This window comes from Poecilia latipinna, unplaced genomic scaffold, assembly GCF_001443285.1.
Source record: "Poecilia latipinna isolate Pla-1442-1.1 unplaced genomic scaffold, P_latipinna-1.0 Scaffold1105, whole genome shotgun sequence".
Classification (NCBI taxonomy): Eukaryota; Metazoa; Chordata; class Actinopteri; order Cyprinodontiformes; family Poeciliidae; genus Poecilia; species Poecilia latipinna.
The window spans coordinates 10835-17266 of record NW_015113721.1 but is presented as its reverse complement, the minus strand read 5'-3'; the positions used below and the strand labels follow the sequence as shown (position 1 = coordinate 17266).

At 39.8% G+C, this 6432-nt stretch overlaps 1 protein-coding gene across 3 annotated transcripts in view; it reads right to left on the bottom strand.

Annotated features, from left to right (window-relative positions):
* The window catches only part of cdk14 (cyclin dependent kinase 14), a 152873-nt gene extending 150524 nt beyond the window's left edge, over positions 1-2349 (bottom strand). For 2 of the 3 annotated variants that reach the window (XM_015052355.1, XM_015052356.1), the window contains exon 1: positions 2118-2230. The gene's annotated coding sequence lies outside the window, so the exon portion shown is untranslated. Of the gene's footprint in view, positions 1-2117 lie in introns of all 3 variants that reach the window. The other variant, XM_015052357.1, reaches the window with a different exon arrangement.
* Between the last annotated feature and the right edge of the window lie 4083 nt (positions 2350-6432).

Here is a 6432-nt window from a genome sequence, read left to right as displayed (position 1 = left end):
CAATACATCTGTATGGAATACACACATATAAATGGGTGAGTGTAAAGTGCTTTGAGTGGTCAAAAATGATTGGAAAAGTGCTATATATCAATCCAAAGCTTTGGCATAGATGTTGAACTTTATTTAACTAAAAGGTCACACAACAGTCAAATAAAAACTTCTGTAGTTGATGCAGACATAAGTAAGATAAACATTTTCAAAGTTAGAAAAAATGCTAAAGCACTAAACCAAAAATTAGCTCCGTTATTAGCATATTAGTAGAAGTATGCCCACCACTGCATCAGTCTACTCCAGGGGTGCCCAAAGTCAGTCCTCGAGGGCCGGCATCCTGCATGTTTTAGTTCTCTCCCTGGTGGTAGTAACAACCTGTTCAGTATGTCAATGTTCTTCTTAGGCCTCTAATGAGCCATCATTTGAACCAGGTGTGTTAAACCAGGGAGAGACCTAAAACATGCAGAATGCCAGCCCTCGAGGACTGACTTTGGGCACCCCTGGTCTACTCAAATATTCCTGCTGATCATGTCAATCCCTTTACAGAGCACAGTGTACCCCAGTGTTTCTCAGTTCCGGTCCTCACACCCCACTGCCCTGCATGTTTTAGGTGTTTCCCTTCTGTCACACACCTGGATTGAATCTGTGGGTGATTAACAGGCTTTCTGCAGTACATGATGGTCATGAATCATTTGAATCAGCTGTTCTGGAACAGAGGCACATCTAAAACATGCAGACCAGGGGGGCCTGAGGACTGAAATTGAGAAGCACTGGTGTACCCCAACATCACATCATGTCATACAGTTTTCTTAAACATGACAATAGTGAATGGCCTCCACAGCCACCAGACCCTAAGTCCTGCAGAAACCCTTTGGGATGTAGTGAAATAAGATATTCTCATTATTGATGTTCAGCTGACAACTTAACATGAAGTGCATGAGGTTATTTTTATAAGGACCAAAATCTCTGAGGAATGCTTCTGACACCTTCTCTGGCAGTAAACCTGATACTAACAATGCATACCTGATAAACTGGCTTTTGTGTATATCCAATATAAATTAGAAATTGAAAACTTTAAAGTTTTAAAGACAGTCTTTCTGCCAATCTGAAAGAAATTGAATTTGTTTGTGGCCATTAAAAGGCTGTTAAAACTTCTGTAGGATCACAAGAGAATCAACTTCCAAGTAAACTTAGATCTTAGTGTCAAGTTGTTGCAGTTCACATACAAGGTAGAGTCTCTTCACAACTGAACTAAGTTTGTACCATAACTACCCTCAGATGTCCATTTCACAATTACAGTTGCTGCTTTCTTTCTTCCCCTTCTCTTATTTCTCAGCCTGCTGTCTTCCCTAGGACCTGCATATGGCCCTGCAGAAAGTCTCTACATGAGTCCAAGGCTCTCGCAGATGGCTTGTCCCTGTTTCTCTCCCTCATTATCCCCACAGTACCCAAAATTCCATTCCTGTGGGCTTGGAAAAGAGAGGAGTGTGTTGCAAATTTGCTTGAAGCAAGAGGACATATTGTAGAATGAGCAGAAAAATGCTGCAACAAGGGCATCCCGTCCATTAGCCTAGTCAACATCAGCACCCATTTCACCACTGTAAAATAAAATGCTTCCTGTGAGTGCAGAAGAGATGGTGGCAGCAGGGAAGTGGGGCTGACAGAGCTGACGTTATTCCAGGCAAATGGGAACGCTGACACTTTGCTGCACGAGCTGCAGAGACGTACGCACAGATGCACAAACTATCGTCCTCTTTTCCCTGCAACTTCTTTCCTATCCACAGAGTGTCTTATCACATCCACCTCAGGTGCTCCATCCACAACCAAGCTGGCAAGCTAGCATGACAACCCATCATCAACCTCTGGAAGACAAACCTCTACACACATGCATCATACATGCATGTGGAATCTGCTTGTATCTAAGCTACAAATGCACATTTGCCAACATGCCTGCACATCTGCGAATCGCCTCGTACAGTATGACGTGTGTGTGATGTGTCTGGGGAATACTATTCACACTCGTCCACACACGCATGCAGAAGGACTGTATTCGTAGCAAGGGAAGAAATGGAACTGGGATCATGGATGTAGGACACAATCAGCACCAATCTCAGTCTCCCTCTTACCTTCCAGGAGGAAACAGCTCACCTGGATGCCTCTGAAGCACAGACAGATCGCATTCAGGCCAACCTCTCTCCCTGCAAACCAGCTCAAAACATCTCCCTCCCTCCCTTCTCTGTCATACACACACACTCTCTCCCTTCTCTCTCTTCCTCTCCCTTTGCAAGCTGGAAATGACAAGATTGTACTATAAGCTGAGGGGTGGGGGTGAAATCTAAGGTAGCTGAAGGAGACTGCGTTGTTTCTGGCCGACCGCCCCGAGTGACTGTGAGCTTACGGGTATAAAGGGATGGAGGTAGGGTGGCCATGGGATGGGGACACATTTCAAGCAGCAGAAGAGTGAGGAAAAAAGCTCAGCAGAGACAACCTTCTTGAAACCCAGAGGACCCCTGCTCTGCTCTGAAATGGTACAGCCCAGAGGAGTTTAAGGAAGTAGACAGCATCAGCTATCAGTTTATAACACAATCCTCTGTGAATCCGAGCTCAGCTACAGTAAGGGAAGGTGAGCTGTGTGTGGTAACTGGGTTACCTCTGATCAAATGTAAAAGCTCCGGATCTGGCCAGCCCACAGCTTTCACTGCTGTTAAATGATGCTTTAGCTCCATTTGTCCTGCAGTATGTCATGTATTTGCAAAACAGTTCTTGCCTCTATCAACTGTTCTCTTATTTATTTCTAAGGGTGATTGTTATTTCTTTATTATGACATACTTAACTATTCCAAAAGAATGTGATAAAATGTGCAATGTATTTCTTGTCAATTGTAAATCTGCCTGGCCTGTCCAGACTCTGTCTGAATGTGACATTGGCTGCAGAAGTAGAAGACTTCCCATGCTCAACATGAAGAGGAGTTCATTTTGGCTGACATCCTGTTGTATCACCAGCTCATTCCCCATCATCCTTTCATTCTGTGATCAACTGAAAGGTGCCAGCACGCAATGGAGTGGGTTGAAGTTAATAAACTAATATTGCATTCCTGTTGCACGATCTATCCATCCTAAAACAAATATGAATGATAAGAGGTGATGGAGGACTGCAGACTGGGTGCATTGTGCAAAGACAGCAGCAGCTGTTTAGTCCACAACTGCCCATGGAATGGAGACATCTTTTCTGAGAAGTATGCTGAACACGTTCACGGTTGTTTGGACAGCATGAATGAGGATCACAACTCAGAGCTCAGCCCTGAGGAATCACCCAGGTGAAGCCTGCAAGTTGTCGGCCACGCCCCTTTGATTCCACAATCACAGCTACATGATGTGAAAGCTCACACAACCCACAGTGATGGTCCGATATGAACGTTTGGGCAGATATTGACATTTAATATTATTCCATATATTGTATATAGTATACATATTTCACTACCCTTCCGATACCTTGACAGAAACAACCACATGCTGACCTCACCACTGCTTCTCTGCTTCAGCTAGTCTTCCCACAGTCCTGTGCAGCATGACTCGCATCACTGTCACATGACCAAACAAACGTCACATGACTAACCTCCTTCTGGAACCCCTCCGGACAAAAAACAATAAATAAATATTGGTTGTTAATATCTGGCCATTTTTATTTATCAGACCCATACTAATATGTGAAAAATGACTGATATCGGTCAATACCGATATTACTGACGATATATGCATCCCTAATTGCTTTGTTTGTTAAAGGACAAACATATGTAATGAAGGGTGTCTGTCTTTATGTTCATTGTAAAGCCATGATGTCTGTTTGAGGCTCCTATTTTGAAGAAAGAAGGGAATTAGTTGTTGAGATATACCACTAAAGTTGGTTAATACAAAGTGCTAGTTGTGTTGGTGGATGACAGTCAGACAAAAATGTAATAAAAATAACCTGAACATCCAGATACTGCAGAGGTAAACTTAAGTGATTAAACTTAATCACCTTAATTCCTTTGCTTCTTAGTCGTTAACGTTAGTTACATTGTTTTTACTATTGAATTGTTAAAAAAAGTAATCACTATGATTTACCCAATGCAAACATCTTCTTGTTTTCCATATCATTAAAGCTTCAATCCTGTAACTCTCTGCATAGGTTCAGTTCTAAAACAAATAAATAGGAATATGTTATTCAAACCTCTTCATTAATAATTCATCCTGAAATAAACAGAAATGTCAGATTCTGTTTGATCTAACCATTGAAGCTAAAACATCCTCCTTATTTTAGAGCTTTGTGTAGTACACAGTTCATTCTTTAAATCTAACATATATGTTGACGTCAACAATTGCAACATTTTTACCAGCAGCACTGTAATACATTACATTACACAATTACATACAATGCCTAAGCCCATTACCACTTCTATTGACTGAGGCACAATAATCAAACTTTTCAGATGTCTGTTTTCAGTTTTTTTCCTTTTAATTAATAAGTTTTGGCCCCATCAACATTTGATGAAATGACACTTTGTGATTGATTAAAAAAAAGAACATTTTACAAATATCTTTCTCATTATTTAGACATTTGGCAGATAAATGTAGTGTTGTTAATCCTAACTGACCTGAACTCAACACATATCAGGACCCCTGCTGTTTGCCTGCTGTGAAGCTGGACTTGAAGACAACACCTGGTTCTGTTCTGGTGACCTCTGTGTATCGTCTGGAGATTATTATTATTCTTCATTAAATAAAGAAAGTTATGCAGCTTCATCTTCATCAGACTGTCATAGCACAACAGTGTGTCTCCAGTCTAAGGCTTTTCCAGAGCTACTGTAGCACTGACTACTACAGGAGATTCTTCCAGCCATCTACAACAACTCTGAAGAAAATTGGACAGTTTGAGTTGCTGCAGTTATTAATTACTCTGGAATTAATATTATATTTGAATTGAATCATATTGAATTGGTCTAACATAATATATATCATGTTATTTAATAAGAAAAACTGGTAATATGCCTTTTTATACACTGTAAATGTGTTTTCAGCTGTATTAGCAGGCATGTAAAATATAATTTGTTAGAGGAGACATGAAGGAGCAATGTGTCCCAAAATATATTAAGAGTTAAGCTGGTTTACTTGCTGCCACACAAACACAATACAGTAATCTATGTTATCAGTGCCTGAAGGAGGAAAGCCTGACTCCCACAGAATGTCACCCTCTGTCACGCTCCACAAGAGAAATCCAGCACACACATTTCCTTTCATGTTTGTTTTTTTCACACTAAATTACCAGTTTTCCTATTTTCCCATTGCTCCTGCTCTCTTTGAAAGGTAGCGCCTTGATGGACAGGCCGGTTGCTACAGGAAGCACACCATGCTTCTTACATTAGAGTGAGGCACTAAGGTGTGAAATCCAAAATAAGATTGGATTTAGATTGGACCTAAACTGGAGTCAATTTCCAAGCCAGGGCAAACAGTAATCAGTTGAAACCATGACATGTGCAGTGAAGGCCATTTGCATTTTAACAAGATTAAAACTCCACAAACACAGTGTGTACATTCCCAGTCCTCAGCTGCAGTTTACGAAAATATGGGTCAGCTGTGGTCAAAATGCTCAGTTGGAGATGGAGATCATATATTCCACATAATACACAAAGCAATCCACACACACTTTTTAATATGTAAATTCCACAAAGAAAGCCCATCCCCCACCTCCCCCAGTGGGAATTAAACCAAAGACTTTCTTGCTGCAAGGCAGCAGTGCTGCCTTCTGCTTCACTCTGCAGACCAAATTCAGTTCAGTTGAATACATTCATAAAGCAGGAAGTAAAAGCAGAACACATCCAAGGACACTTGAAATAAAACAAATCAGAAAATTGAAATCATATCATGTTTTATATTCACATTCATCCCAACTACTGCAATAAGTCCATGTTGATCCTGTTGAGAAGCAATTCAAAACAATCAGGTTCAGGCCAATCAATAAACAGTAGTAAACTAGAATGTGTGTACAGAGCTCATATCACTGATAACAATATGATACCAATTATTTGTATTAAGTTTGATATATCATCAAACTTTTGATCTTCAGGTATTTTAGTGGTTTTTCCTTTGATTTATTTTGTTAAAACCTAGGAAGGTATTTGGCCAAATTTTATAGGTGTCTATAAAATATTTTAGTAACTTATTAACCTAATAAACCAAAATAATAATAATAATAATAATAATAATAATAATAATAATAATAATAAAAACTAATTAGTGTGTAAAAAACTCATTTGAGAGCAAATCAAAACAAAATCTCTTTGAGAAACTACCAGACAAACATAAAATAAAATTTCAACAGGGAATCTGTAACCAAAGTATCAATCTTACCACACTAACATCTATACTATACTGGGTATTAATAATCAATATTTTGGATCATTCT